This window comes from Gossypium hirsutum, chromosome A13 (genome assembly GCF_007990345.1).
Source record: "Gossypium hirsutum isolate 1008001.06 chromosome A13, Gossypium_hirsutum_v2.1, whole genome shotgun sequence".
Lineage (NCBI taxonomy): Eukaryota > Viridiplantae > Streptophyta > Magnoliopsida > Malvales > Malvaceae > Gossypium > Gossypium hirsutum.
This window is the reverse complement of record NC_053436.1, coordinates 74,512,917-74,529,960: the sequence shown is the minus strand read 5'-3', so window position 1 is coordinate 74,529,960 and position 17,044 is coordinate 74,512,917.

Sequence of the window (17,044 nt, the reverse complement as noted above, 5' to 3'; positions counted from 1 at the left end):
ACCTTGATTATTCGCAGATGACTGAGGTTAAACAGGCGGCGTCCCTTGTGCAGGAGCAGCCGCTACGCTCTCAACGTCATCCGCTAGGGTTCTTTCCTCACCGGGGTCCATTTACTAATCAAAACAAAAACATCTCAACCGTCAGAAGTCATCACACATTTAAACATTAACATTCGGCATGTATAGCTAGACTCATACGCGCTATGGTAGTCCTAGAACCGACTAAACCATAGCTCTGATACCAATCAAATGTAACACCCCGAACCCGAAACCGACACCGGAGTCGAACACGAGGTGTTAACTGACTTTAACCCCTTATAAAATTTATTTTCCAGACACTGCCCAATCTGTGTACTAGTCGTTTTAAAAATCATATCTTGAGTTTCGTAACTCGAAAATCACTTTTGTAATTTTTCCCAGAAACTAGACTCATGTGCCCATCTATGTATTTTTTTCTAGAATTTTTGGTCGGGCCAATTAGTACAGTTTATTAGTCAAAGTCTCCCAAGTTGCAGGGGTCCGCTACACTGACCTTTGCCCATTACGACTTGGATATCTCCCTGCACGGGGCTTCAATACTGATGCCGTTTGTTTCTATGAAAACTAGACTCAGAGAGGAATCTGTACATATATTGTACGACCCCTAATTATCTCTGGTTAATTTATAATGAATTTCCAAAGTCGGAGCAGGGAATCCAGAAACCGTTCTGGCCCTGTCCCACAAAAATCTGATTATCTCTTAATATACTGCCCATATGATCTTTTCGTTACTTCCTCATGAAAACAGACTCATCGAGCTTCGATTACATAATTTATTCATCAATTAATTCCACTCCTACTATTTTTAGTGATTTTTCAATCTCATGACACTGCTGCTGCCAGCATCTGTTACGAAAGTAACTAGGTCCATTTCATGCCTACCCTTGATCCAACTCAATCGAACATTCGTGCCATTTTCGCATGGCTTAAAGTTTACATGCCAAAGTTCAAGCACAACGTAATAGCTTATACATGCCAAAATGTTCTTCTAAGCCAACTAAGAAGAAAGTACCAAAACTTGCTATCCGGTGTGATGACTTCGATGACGGCCTGACCCCGCAAAAATAGATGAGTCCAAGCAACCTATAATGGGTGACAAGGAAACACCGAGTGAGTTTATAACTCAGTAAGTCATAAGCAATGCACTACCATCCATCAATAACATTATCACAAGAGGAAACAAAATGGAACGAGACAATTTACTCCATCCATACCGAACCATACCATAGTTCCTCCAACCTATCGATTCAATTTCATATCAATTCATGCATTCACATTCCATATACTCATCAATAGGACATTGAAGCATTTTCATAAATCAATTTATTTTCGTTACAATCAACGACTAAACGGCCTTTCACCCATCCTACGATAAATTTTATGTACGTGACTTCAAGTATATTTGTCACATAGGTTCAAACTTACCGAGCTCAACACCAAGTATAAGCATAGCACCTATTAGCCATGTACTCAAGACACTTACCCGATCCGCTGTCCGCGATCGACTCAATAGTGTCGCACACATAGTGTCCATAATGATTCACGAATGTATATTGAGTCCGCACACTCAGTGCTATATAATCAACTCGCACACTTAGTGCTACGTAATCAAATCGCACACTTAGTGCTACATAGTCAAACTCGCACACTTAGTGCCGCATGGTCAATTCGCACACTTAGTGCATCATATTCATTTCGCACACTTAGTGCAACATAGTCAAATCGCACACTTAGTGCTGCACAATTTAATCCCGCGCACTTAGCGCCAAATCTCATGGTCATAAATGGTTATATCCGCACGTTTAGTGCCGAGATCAACAACTCAGTACATCTTACCTCTTTTCTTTTCATTCAACAATTTCATCATCACATACGTACATGCATATATATATATGTATATTTATTCATTCCATTCAGCATCAATACATAAACATTATGACCATTTGAAATCATACCAACTACATGCTTAATGACTTACCTCGTGTTGGGTAAGACGGTTCCAACTCGGCTACTCGATAACCTTTTCTTTGCCTTTGCTCGATTCACCTCCTTTAACTCCTTGAGCTAAATCAATAATTTAACTAGTTTAACCATCTTGCTAAACATTCATTCTTCAATTGCACATGCATATGTATGTTTGTATATTCGGCAATGACAATGGTAACTTAGCAACCCTTAATTTAACTTATAATTGTTCGTAACACATTTAAAGCATCCACTCCATTCCATCATTTTAAAGCACATACATTACTCAATATTATCCAAATGCACATTCGGCATTTCCACAAACACACATGCCGATTTCATTCACTCATCTCTAATGTTAATTAAGAAATGCCGAATGTCACCAACTAAATGGCATACACACACACCCACATGTATAAAAGTCATCCACACCACCTATAGCTCATTCGGCCTTCACCCTTACTAGTTTTTCCCATTCTTTTGTCGGTTATATATACATAGTCCTAAGGTAGTATCACGAATGGGCTTACATATATATGTATATATATATATATAGCCGAATATGCAAAGCTTAACTCAACATCACATAAGCTCCTAAGTGATGGCCGAATATGTATATCTATATATATTCATCAACTATACTATTACCTTTAATTTATCTAATCACACAATTTCATCTCATGAATACTTGACCCATTTCTCACAAAAATGAAACAACAACTAAAATGAACATCCCATTTTTACCCCATATGGCCGATTACTTCATTAGTTACCAAGCTAACAATTCAACAATTTCAACCTCATTACAACCTCTACCTATCCAATATAACATGAACACAATCCTCCACCCCTAAATTAGATTCGGCAATCACTTAACCCCTTTAACCTCAACTTTCAAGTTAAAAGCAATTAACCACTCACCATATCCTACATTACTATCCATTTTAATGACATTAACACATCTACTAAGAGTTTCAAGCTTCTTGGCCGAATTTCAACCTCAAAATCCTAAGTCTAATCTATAGGATGAGTAGAATTTGAACTAACCATCTCAAACATGCATAGATTTTCAAGAATCATTCAATACATACCTCATTCTAGCCATCTTCCAAGCCAAAATCCAATAGCCAAATCTCCCTTCCTTCTCCTCACTCACGGCAATAGCCAAAGAAAAAAAAGATGAACACTCCCTCTTCCCTCCTTATTTTATTCATCTCTTCCTTTTTAATTCCTTTCTTTAATTTATTTTAATTTACTTACCAATATTAAATAATAAACAACATAAACTTGGAGGAATGGAGTCATGCTTGGCCGGCCACTTATCAAGAATTGGGCACTTTGACATGCAAGTCCCCTTTTTCTTCCACATGCACTAATAGGTCCTCATGCATTGACCTATCACATTTTAAAATTTTCTCATATAAGTCCTATTGACTAAATTCACATGCAATCGACTAAATCGAAGCTTGAAATTTTCACACATTCATGATTACATATTCTAGACAATAAACATCACATTCAAACCTTTCGGTGACTCGGTTTAGCAGTCCCGAAACCACTTCCCGACTAGGGTCAATTTTGGGCTGTCACAGGCGACATTATTTGTATGGTGAAAAGTGCCGAGTATATACCGATCACAAAAGTCTTAAATACTTGATGTCTCAAAAAGACTTGAATTTGAGACAGCGAAGATGGTTCGAGTTATTGAAAGATTACGAGCTTGTTATTGATTATCATCCGGGAAAAGCGAATGTGGTTGCCAATGCTTTAAGCAGAAAGTTGTTGTTTGCTTTGAGAGTTATGAACGCTCAGTTGAAAATTTTAGATGACGGTTCGATTCTAGCAGAGTTAAGAGCAAGACCGATGTTTTTACAAGAGATTTCTGAAGCTAAAAAAAAATGATCAAGATTTGCTAGCCAAAAGAAAACAGTGTGAAGCTGATACGGGATCAGATTTCAGAATCGGTTCTGATGGTTGTTTGATGTTTAAAAATCGGATTTGTGTACCGAAAAATGATGAGTTGATTCAAAAGATTTTGCATGAAGCACATAATGGTTGTTTAGCGGTTCATCCGGGCAGTACGAAGATGTATAATGACTTGAAGAAAATGTAATGGTGGAGTGGAATGAAAAGAGATATTTCCGAGTTTGTATCAAAGTGCTTATTTTTCCAACAAGTGAAAGCTGAACACCAAGTACCTTCGGGATTACTCCAGCCTATTATGGTTCCTGAATGGAAATGGGATAGGATTACTATGGATTTTATATCAGGGTTGCCGTTAACTCCAAGGAAGAAAAATTCCATCTGGGCAATAGTTGACAGACTGACTAAATCGGCTCATTTTATTCCGGTACGTACAGATTATTCTCTTAATAAGTTGGCTGAATTGTATATCCGAGAGATTGTTAGACTTCATGGGATACCTTTGTCAATCATTTCGGATAGAGATCCGAGCTTTACCTCACGGTTTTGGCAAAAGTTGCAAGAAGCATTAGGTACAAAGTTAAATTTCAGCACTGCCTTTCATCCACAAACTGATGGACAATTAGAGAGAGTAATTCAGATTCTTGAAGACATGCTCAGATGTTATGTATTGGAATTTCAAGGTAGTTGGGAAAAGCATTTACCGTTGGTAGAATTTGCTTATAATAATAGTTATCAGACGAGTTTGAAGATGGCACCTTATGAAGCATTATATGGTCGTAAATGTCGGACGCCATTGTATTGGACTGAACTCAAGGAAAATCAGATTTATGGAGTTGATTTAATAAAAGAAACCGAAGAAAAGGTGAAAGTGATTCGAGATTGTTTGAAAGCTGCTTCAGATAGACAGAAATCTTATGCGGATTTGAAACGAAAAGAAATGGAGTTTCAAGTTGGTGATAAGGTATTTTTGAAAGTGTCTCCATGGAAGAAAGTCCTTAGATTTGGACGAAAGAGCAAGTTAAGTCCGCGTTTTATTGGACCGTATGAAATAATTGAAAAAGTTGGACCGGTAGCATATCGGCTAGCGTTACCACCCGAATTAGAGAAGATTCATGATGTGTTTCACGTATCTATGTTACGTCGGTATCGTTCGGATCCTTCACATATAATTTCACCGACAGAAATTGAACTGCGACCGGATATGATTTATGAAGAAGAACCGATTAAGATTTTAGCTCGAAAAGTCAAACAACTAAGAAATAAAAGTGTTGCACTTGTAAAAGTGTTGTGGCAAAAGCATGGGGTAGAAGAGACTACATGGGAACCTGAAGAAACTATGAGAAACCAATACCCACACCTGTTTACCGGTAAGATTTTCGAGGACGAAAATCCTTAAAAGGGGGAGAGTTGTAATATCCTGAATTAGGGCTTAATCGGAATAGTGGTTTCGTGACCACAAATCCGAGATAGAAATAATTATTTTATAATTATTTTGATGATTATGATATGATTGCATGATTGTGTAAAAATTTCGTGACGAAATTCTATGCCTAAAGTGCTTAAATTGAAAGTAGGGACTAAATCGAATAAGTTGCAAAACTTGCATTCTAGAATTTTTTAGTATGAAATTGTTTAATATTAATGATGAGGTCTTAAATAGCAATTTGACCAATTTTAAGTTCATGGACAAAATTAGGACATGGAAGGAATTTTTGGAAAGTTTAGTAGTAAGGGTATTTTGGTCATTTAGTTATTAAAATGAATTAAAAACAAAATTAAAAGCCAATTTTTGTCCATCTTCTTCATTAGGCCGAAATTTCAAGGGTTCTCCATAGCTAGGGTTTGTTTCAAGCTTCCAAGCTCCATAGTAAGTGATTCCAAGCCCCGTTTTTAATGCTCTTTACGTTTTTGGAATCCCGGAAGCTCGATTAAACTTATCCTAGCAATAATTCAACTTAGGGTTTATATTTGGAACAATACCCATAGGTGAAATTTGTGTATTTTGATGTTTTATGATAGAATATGGGGTTTTAAATTATGTTAGACAACTTGTGCTACTCGGTTTTTAGTGAAAACGAGTAAAAGGGCTTAATCGGCAAAAATACCTAATAGTCACAAGTATATGTTAGAGAGAGAATTTGATGTTGCCATAGAAGCGAAAAGTGATCAGCATGTTATAAAACATAAGAATAAGGAATAAAGTTTAATTCCCAAGCCTAGGGGCAAAAGTCTAATTATGCAAAAGTTTAGGGGCAAAAGTGTAATTTTTTTAAAGTTCGTATTAAATGCTGTTTTGATAAATGTATGTATTAAATAAGATTAATTTGGTATTATAGATCAAGAAAAACGAGATTCAAGTCGTGATCGAGGAAAAGAAAAAATTGTGGACTAAATTGCAAAATCTTTATATTTTGGTACCAAGGTAAGTTCATGTGTAAATAATGTAGCATAAATGTTATTTTTAAGTTATTAATGTTAATTATATGATATGCTGATTTTTAATCGTGAAATATTATGCTTTGTGGTTAATGTTGAGTAATATGCAAATTAAGTTTACTACTTGATAAATATGAATTGCTACCGTGTATCGGTTCTGATATTCCATGGAAGACGGCAAATGTGAGATCGAGGGAAAAAGCCCGTTTGAACCTTAGGAATAGATTAGGATACAAGTGACATGTCACTAGGATGGTTGAGCATCCGAACTCGTTGAGTTGAGTCCGAGTTCGTGAGATGTAACTAGGCATCCGAACTCGTTGAGTTGAGTCCGAGTTCATTTATGGATGCGAACACCTGAGCTTGTTGAGTTGAGTCCGAGTTCACTTAGGGGAGGGCTACATGATTTCTTGATTACATATGTGGCACTTATGTGCAAATTATCCATGTATCCGAGTTATATTCCGATGTGTTCAACGGGTGAAATTTCTAGTTTAATGGAAGAGCACTTAAGATATAAGTGACGTTTTGGGTAAGTGTTGTGAAATGGACACTTTGGACAGGTATGTTCTTAACCCTCGGGTTGAAAATAGATACAACAATGATAAGGTGGTAAGATGATGAATGATGTTTAGAAATGTGATATATGTTTTGGTGATACCATGCTAAAGTTGTTTGGTATATTTGTATTGTTATGTTACTTGTTATTTACATATGAACTTACTAAGCATTTTTGCTTACTCCTTCCTTTTCATTTACTGTAGTTTTGAACAAGCCAGCTCAGGAATCGGGACAGGTCGAAAGTTCGATCACACTATCCAAAGGACTTTTATCTTGGTAAATGGCTTGTACAACTACTTAAGTATGGCATGTATAGCAATATACCTATTTTGTGTAAATAATTTTATGATATAGACATGTTTGGTTGAGAAAATGTTTGATATTGATAAGTCATGGTGATGGCTAATTTAGATCATGTTTGATATCATGGAAGTTTAACAGGTTATCTAGTTCATAAAAATTCATGGAAAGATGAAACTTGCCTTAAAACAGAATATTGCTGCAGCAATGACATGAATTTTAAAAATCACTAAAAATAGTATAAATGGAACTAAATAATGAGTAAGTTATTAAATTGAAGCTTAATGAGTATATTTTCATGTGAATTGAACAAAACAGGCATATAAATTATATTTTATGAGATATTTAAACTTTTGTGAAACAGGGCCAGAGTGATTTCTGGATCCCCTGTTCTGACTTTAAAAATTCATAATAAATTTTAAAAAAATAATTAGAAGTTTTTCTTTATATTTACAGATTCCTTATTGAGTATAGTTTTAATAGAAACAAACCTCATAGTCATTGAAATGTTTTATAGAGATATATCTGATTCGTAATACACAGAGGTCAAAGCAGTCGGACCCTGAAATAGGGGATACTTTAATTAATAAACTGTACTAATTGGCCTAATAAAAAATTCTAGAAATAAATTAGTAAATAGATATATGAGTCTAGATTCATGGAAAATTTACGGATCTTGATTTCAAGTTTCATAACTCGAGATATGATTTTTCTTGTAACTGTGACGCGAGTAGCTAGAAAGCTGTGAATGTAGAAACAAATGATTTGAAGTTCTTAAATTGATAAATTATGTTCGGTAACCCCTCAAGCTCGACTCCGGTGATGGTCTCGGGCGTGGGGGCGTTACATAGCAGTCTCACTATCTCAGATACGTACAACTTAGCCAGTTTCTGTGACAAATAATCAGTGCGAACCGGTATGAAATGGGCAGACTTGGTCAACCGATCCACAATGACCCTACCGAGTCCTTTTTAGTAGGCGTTAAGGGTAGCCTACTAAAGCAATCCATAGCCACTCTCTCTCACTTCCACAATGAAATCTTAACTAGCTAAAGCAACCCTAAAGGTAACTGATGTTTAGCGTTCACCTGTTGGCAAGTCAGACACTTACCCACAAAGTCGGTAACCTCACGTTTAAGTTCTAGCCACCAGTATAACTGAAGAAGGTCTCGGTACATCTTGTTCCTGCTGGGATGCCTAGCATAAGGACTACTATACGCCTCTCACAGTACAGACTGCCTCAGGTAAATATCCCTCGGTACACAGACTCTCCCATAGAAACACCGTACCCCTTGTTATTTAGTCCAAATCTAAAGTTTCCCCACTCTCTATTTATCAGAATTGAGGACCTAGTGATTCATCCTCCAATTGTTTACCCTTAATCTGTTCAATCCACCTCAGTTTAACTTGAAGTTCGGCCAATAAGCTACCATCATCAAATAGGCTGAGTCGAGCAAACATTGCCCTCAGATCCGCCACAGCCCTATGGCTTAGTGCATCGGCGACCACGTTAGCCTTACCAGAATGGTATTCAATTGGGCAGTCATAATCCTTAAGTAGCTTAACCCATCTTTGCTGCCTAAGGTTTAGCTCCTTCTGAGTGAGGAGATATTTGAGGTTTTTGTGATCTGTGTAAATAATACACTTCTTACCGTACAAGTAATGCCTCCAAATTTTCAGTACGAATACTACTGCGGCCAACTCCAAGTCATGTGTCGGATAGTTCGCCTCATGCGTCTTAAGCTGGCAAGACGCGTACGCTACTGCCTTAACTTCTTGCATCAACACACATCCCAAACCGATATGTGATGCATCGCTGTACACAGTGAACTCCTTCCCAGACTCTGGCTATATTAAGATAGGGGCTTTAGTCAATACTTTCTTGAGCATGTCAAAGCTCTCTTGTTGCGCATCAGTCCAGTTAAGTGGCACACCCTTACGTAGCAGCTTAGTTAAGGGTGCGGTAACCAATGAAAACCCCTTCACAAAATGCCTATAATACCCTGCCAGACCCAAAAAACTTCGAATTTTAGATACCGACTTAGGCTTCTTCCAATCCAAAACAGCTTCAATTTTTCGAGGATTAACCCTAATCCCCTCAAAAGATGCCACATGACCAAGAAACATTACCTCACGTAACCAGATTCACACTTGCTGAACTTGGCATACAATTACTTCTCTTAAAATCTACAAAACCACTCAGAGATGTTCGTCATGCTCCACCTCAGTCTTTGAATACACCAGAATATCATCAATAAACACTACTACAAACTGGTCTAAATAGGTTTGGAACACGCTGTTCACCAGATCCATAAAAGTTGCCGATGCATTCGTCAGTCCGAACGACATTACCAAGAACTCATAATGACCATAGCGAGTCCTAAACGTCGTTTTATGCACATCAGTCTCTTTGACTCTCAGTTGATGGTACTTAGATCAAAGATCTATCTTAGAGAAAACCAAAGCTCCTCAAAACTGATCGAATAGATCATCAATTCTCAGTAGGGGTACTTATTTTTAATAGTCAATTTGTTTAATTGCCGGTAATCGATGCACATACGCATGGTTCCATCCTTCTTCATCACAAATAAGATCGGTGCTCCCCACGGAAACACACTATGGTGGATTAACCCTCTATCCAGTAACTCCTGAATCTAATCTTTAGGATCCACTAGCTCCTTCAGTGCCATTCTATAAGGGGCAATAGACACCAAAGTTGTACCAGGCAGGAGCTTTATCCCGAACTCAACTTCACGATTTGAAGGTAACCCGGGTAATTCATCGGGAAAAACATCAGGAAAATCCTTAACTATTCTCATATCCTTAACAGAAGAACCCTCGGATTCTAAAACACTGATGTAGGCTAAATACGCCTCACAACCCTTACGAACCAATTCTGTCGTTCCCCAATTATCACTACCTCCTCGTCCTCCTCCGTTCTCAATATTACTCGTTTAGTGGCAGAGTCTAAGCTCACTCGGTGTTTAACTAACCAATCCATGCCTAATATCAAATTAAATTCTCCAAAAGAGTGTTCCATTAGATATGCCAGAAAGATAACCCCTTGTACCTCTAAAGGAACGTTTCTAAACAATTTATTAACTCTGACGGACTGCCCCAATGGACTCAGCACAGTAATTCCACTCGAAGTATTCTCAACCGGAATCCCCAAGTTCTTAGTAACAGTACAGGCACTGTAGGAATGGGTAAATCCTACATCTATCAATACAGTATAAGGTACATTGAAAATTAAAAACGTACCTATAATAACATCTGGAGTGCCTCCGTCCTCTCAATGACGTGCAGCATACACTAGTGTCGGTTGCCTCGCCTCAGAGTGACCAGTACCTTTTCCTGGTGCTCCACGACCACGGCCCATACCTCTGGCCTACCCACGGCCTCTTGATGGCTGCTAAACAACCCTCTGAGGTGCATGACCCCCACCAAAACCAGTAGTTGGCACCTGATTGGTCCTCCACGGACAATCCCTGATACGGTGCCCATAGAACCGCACCTCAAACATGCTCCAATCCTTTTCCAGCACTTGCCCTGATGGCGTCTCCCACAGTTAGTACAAAACTACTGCCCAATAGCAGCAGCAGGGGCCCCAACTCTATTGGGCCCATCAGCTCTGGCCTTTTTCTTAGGCCTCTAAAATAAATTTGAGGGCTCAGCTTCCCTTCTACCTCTTCCTTTTTATCTGTTCTGGCACTTAGCGCGCTTTACCTCCTCGGTGATTTTTGCCTTCTCAACCAGTGCTACAAAATCCCACTCCCTCTGAGGAGCTATCAGAACCCTTCGACCATCTCTGAGGACATCCTCAAATCAAACACATCACTTGTATTTAGTTGCCACCATCCCACGTGCATAGCGGCTTCGTCGTAAAAATTCAACCTTATATTTAGTTTCTGTCCTATCTCACTGTGTTAAATTCAGAAATTCCCTCTTGCGGGCATCCACATAGTTGGCACCCACATAATAACCTGGAAAGTAGTCTTGAAGAACTCTCAGGTCAATCGATCAGCTTGAGTGCCCTCTTTGACAGTAAGCCACTACTGGTAAGCCTTGTAACACCCTGAATTTGGGCCTAGAAGTTTTGGACCTTGAGCATGGGAGCAGTTGAAGGCAGCTTATAATATTCTGTTGTACGTGAAAATTTCGTAGTTGAAGGCTTGTTTTAGTGGTTAAGTGTGCTGAGAAGTGTTAGAGAAGTCCTGGGTTCAAACTTGGACTCTAACAAAAAATTTGGTTTAAGGTGAATCAAACCCTAGGTGTAGTAGGTAGGCCTTAAGAATATTGTTGGAGAAATTGTGACACAAAAAGCCTTGTGGCTTAGTGGCAAGTAGCGTGTGGAGCATTTAAGGGGAGGCATGGGTTCGAATCCCATGGCAAGCAAAGAGATTTATTTTGCTAACAGGGGGCAGCAAGAGTTGGTGTTGAATTTAAACTCTAATGATGGAGGGATCCCACATCGGGAAGCTAACATAAGAGTGGATGCGAAGCTGGTTTTAAATAGAGAGAACCATGAGGAGAGTAAGGTACCTTTCTCGGCTGATCCCTTTCGCTTTATGGCGTGCTCGTTTGGGTTGGGCGTCAGCTAAGAGTGCTCAGAGCGTGGATTAACTCCAGTCTCCAATCAGGTGTGTATTTCTCACTACTCTAGCTGTAGGATGGCTACTTCGGGCCGCGATGGGCCGAAAGGGGCCATGTGGGCCCAATGGGCTTACGGGCCCAATTGGATAAGTTGTTTGATTGTGTAGTAAATATTGGAGTAGGCTAGGTAAATCTCATATTTGTGGCTAGATTTGGGCTAAAAGGGCCACACGAGCGTGTGGGCCCATTTGGGCTGAGAAAGGGCTTTAGGCCCAATCGTATTGTTATCCCTGTTTAGAATACTTTAGTTTACCAAATTACCAAAATACCCCTGGTTTGTAAAATTACCAAAATACCCTTGGTTTACAAAATTATCAAAATACCTCTGGTTTGTAAAATTACTAAAATACCCTTGGTTTACAAAATTACCAAAATACCCCTAGTTTGTAAAATTACTAGAATACCTTTGGTTTATAAAATCACCAAAATACCCCTGGCTTGTAAAATTACTAAAATACCCTTTGTTTATAAAATTACCAAAATACCCTTGGTTTGTAAAATTATCAAAATACCCCTAGTTTGTAAAATTACCAAAATACCCCTGATTTGTGAAATTACTGAAATACCCTCGACCTGTAAAATTATTGAAATACCCTCGACTTGTAAAATTACCATAGTACCCCTGATTTATAAAATTACCGTTTTACCCTCAATTTACAAAATTACCAAAATACCCTTGTAGGGTAGAAATACCGAAATACCCCTATAGGGTAGAAATACCGAAATACCCCTGTAGGGTAGAATTATCGAAATACCCTTGTAGGGTAGAATTACCGAAATACCCCTATAGGGTAGAATTATCGAAATACCCTTGTAGGGTAGAATTATCGCAATACCCCTGTAGGGTAGAATTACTGAAATACCCCTGTAGGGTAGAATTACTAAAATACCCCTGTAGGGTGGAATTACCGGGATACCTTGTGGGGTAAAATTACCATTTTGCCCCTAAGGTGTTAAATGACTATTTTGCCCTTGTGGCCAAGTGACTAACTTGGACTGTGTGGTTGACGAATTTGATTCTGAATATATGTTGGTATATGAATGACTTGACTGTGATTGTTTGATTCAAGTATGGGCATGACATTCTGCATACATGACATGTTGCATGGGTTGGGATTTTGTACGGAGGAAGATCTGATCTGTTAGGATCGCATGGTTGCTTGACGGTTGTGGATCCACCGAAGGCTTAAGAGCCGTATATTCGTACTGATTTGATAAGGTTGCACGGGTCGCCCAAGACGACTGTGGACCGATCAATGGCTGAGTGCCGATCATATTTACTGAGGCTGTGTGCCGACTATATTACCGTCGCTGATGGCTATGTGCCAAACATGATACAGCTACTGATGGCTTAAAGCCTTCTGATTATGGCTTTGTGCCACGTATTCTGTTAAGTGGCTTTGCCACATTATCTGTTTCTGGTGGCTATGCCACAAATATCTATTCTGGTGGCTCTACCACAGTATCTGTATCTGGTGACTCTGTCACAATAGCTGACAACTGAGCAGCAATGTTGCAACTGTGGAGTGTAGGGCTGGGTGGGTTGAGCTATTCCCCACATGGAGTGTAGGGCTGGTACGGGTGGAGTGTAGCGGTTGGTTATAGGCTGGATTGGGTTGGGATTGCATTCACATTCTGATTTTTTATTCTGTTACCTGATACTGATTCTGATTTTGATTATGTTACCTGATACTAATTCTGATTCTGATTCTGTCACCTAATTCTGATTCTGATTCTAGTTCTGATAATGTTTCTTATTCTGTAATGGGTTAAAGCCCATCTGGTACTGTCTGTTATAATGGGCTAACGCCCATTTGGTATTGAAACTGTAAGTAAGGCTGGGTCCAGACTTTTAATTCTTTAATATGACCGACTGTTCCTTTTATAGTAGGGGATTTCACACTAAGTTTTCGTAAACTCACCCCGTTTATTAACCTTTCAGGTAATTTCTAGCCTTAGACGGATCGGGGCTGCGAGGGGCTCGGAGGAAGCCACACACACTGTTTATGTTACAATTTTGATTATTACTTTTAAATGTTTTTATGTGGGTTGTAGTAAAGCCGTTCTAATTTTATGGATTTCAAATTTAGAATTTTATTTATTGCTCTTATAATTGCTAGTATTAGAACACGGTTTTCCAAACAACTATTGTTGTTCAAAACATCAAGTAACCGCAATTGTTTTTAAATTAAGCTTCCGCAACTGCCAGGGCTTTTACAAAGTTGTTAAGAATGTTATTCAGCTGAAGTTTTCTACCAAGGTTTAAAAAGGGTATAAGTTTTTAATTATTCAGAAGGTTTTTTAATGGAAACATGGTTTTCAAAAAACACTTCAATGTGACACGCCAAATTCGAGCCAAACTTCCAGGCCGGGTTTGAGGTGTTACAAGCCTCATTTCTCAATAGTGATACTACACCATTTAATTTCTATTCAGGGGTATAGTTGAGTCATCCATGATCCTCTCTATGGCCTCGATCTAATATTTAGCCACATTAGGGGCAACTCTAGCAATACCCCTGAATATCTCAGCCCCATTAGACCTGAGTCATTTTGTAACTGACACACGGCCCACAGTACTAGTATTGGGCCCAACGACCCTTTCAAGTATCCTCAACATTGCTTGGGATAGTGCGTCGTCCTCAGCCACTCGATTTTGAGACCCTGTCTCAGTCATAGGTGAAGCTGGTGCCTCTCTAGCTTCCTCATTAGGTTGGTGTCCAGCTGACGAAGACCCAGACCCAGCTGAGCACCTCCAAGGCCTCTACCGCGGCCTCTTCCACGAGTACCTCTGGTGCTCATTATCGAATCTGATTAGTCTGTATTAACAGTTTTATGCCAGTTAGCTTATTGTTCCAGTGTTGATTACAGAATATTTTATGGAAATACTATAAGTAATTCAGAGTTTTGTTTTCCCAGATCACAGTTTTACTATAGTTTGTAGACTACTCTAACTAGAGAGTTTTAGTATAGTCTTACTACCTAAAGTAGTCTCAATAATAACATTTCAATACAATCTTTTCAGTATAAACAGTTAAAAGACTTACAGGTTCGATGCGGAGACTCGGTGTACCACTCCTTTAGTAAGACATTTCTCAAATTATATTCATCGCTTAAACCATTTGAAATTATTCTGTTAAAATTTCTAAGTTTTTGCGAAAGCCCAAATCCATAATCGAGTTTTGCAACTTGACTCTGATACCACTAAATTTAACACCCCAAACTCGGTCTAGACGCTATGGCCAAATTTGTGATGTCACATTAGAGTGTGTTTTGAAAAGCGTAGTTCCGTTGGAAATGTCTATTTTATGATAAAACCTCGTTATGATTTGACAAGTCAAGATATCTTGTTCATTGTTAAAACTTCGGTTGGTTTAGTAAAACTTAAGTCATCTTAGGTTGTTATTACCCTCTCTTGTGAAAAATAGTATTTGTTGCAGAAGCTTTTAAAACAAGTTGCGTAAGCCTGACAGTTCGAAGTCATTTATCTTTTGAAAACTCGAGTCCTACTGTTAACAAGTATAAACCAATATACTTAAATTCCCGAATTAAAAATAAACTTAAAGCGGCCTTATTACATAAAATTTCCCAAAATAACTTAAATTATAATATTTAAAATTACTAAGTCGGGTGGCCATCGCTGAGTCCTCCGTCGCATCGAACCGCCTAAGTCTGGGGTTTCCCTACACAGTAAACAGATGGGTGAGTTTACGAAAACTCAGTGTGTGAAATTCCACAATAGCAATCAAGAAGAAAATACACAATTTGGGCCTAAGCCCTTTCGGTTTTAGTTGGGGCCTTAGCCCTTATCAGTAACAGAAGTAGTCTAGGCCTGAGCCCATCTTAGTAACAGTATCAATATAGTATGCAATCAAAGAATCCTGCCCAATCCAGCCTCTACACACCATCTCCCTACCAACCCTACACACCATGTGGGGATAAAATTGACCCGCCCATACCTAGACTCTAAGTAGTATCGGTTACGGCACTAAAATAGTATATTTGCAGCAGAGCTGCCAATAATAGGCTTATAGCCTTTCAATACACTTCTTCCAAAATAGTATATCCCACCCCATGCAATGCAACATAATACTTATGGATATATAGTAAAAGATGGCATGCTCAAACAGTCATACATCACATAGGGGTATATTAGTCATTTACAAAAATAAGGGTCCGAATACACTTAGCGGCCCAACAGTAGGTCCACAGCCGGCTTGGTTGACCCGTGCAACCTTAGCAGTCAATCAGTTATAATGGGCCCACAGCCCATATTGCGGGCCCATGTAGGCCCACAAGTTCGTGTGGCCCACATAGCCTAAAATGGTCTTAGCCGTGTGCTTCACACAGGCCCAGTGGACCTTTATGGCCCAGCTTAGCCCAAAATAGCCCAATATCATTTCGGCCCATGAAAATGCTCATGGCCATCCCGTTGACCACACGGCCATGTTTTGCCACACGGCCTACCACACGAGCATCCATACGCCCGTGTGGTGTCGACAACCTACTTTCGGCTTTTCAATTTTTTGGCTTTTTGGCTTTTCAGCCATTGCAGTGTTACATCTAATGGCAGTGTTACACACACCTGTTTGCTAAAAGAGTGCAGTTCCCACAGACACCAACCTATATTCAATCATATCCCCAACGTCAGTCCTTTAACAAATGAGTAACTATTCCCTTTAATAACACCTATCCAAATCATGGTTCGACACTTACCTTGATCGAAAGCTTAACGTTCCTCACCCCTTTAGTTGTTGCCGAAAATTGATTATAGGCTCTTACAGATCATCTGCACTCAGACTGAGATTCCATTATTCTCTATTAGAAAGTTCGCATAAACAATTGAACCAACAAATAACACTTACCAACAACAATTTTGAAACCAATTTTAGAGAATGGAAAACAATCGATTCACAATCCCCAACAAGATAGCCACTACGACGAGGCAGAACTAGTGCCACCACTCCCTTAACAACGTCGATCGGAAAGAAAAGGTTAAAAGAGAACCATAGATACGACAGAAGAGAAAAGAATAAACAAAGACAACATCCAATAAAATAGTACTTACCACCCAGATCGACAAAGAGAAACAACAAAAAGAATCGGTTACTAGAAGGTCAATGCAGGAGCACTATTCGGCCAACAAGGATTAAATTGCACTGAAGAGA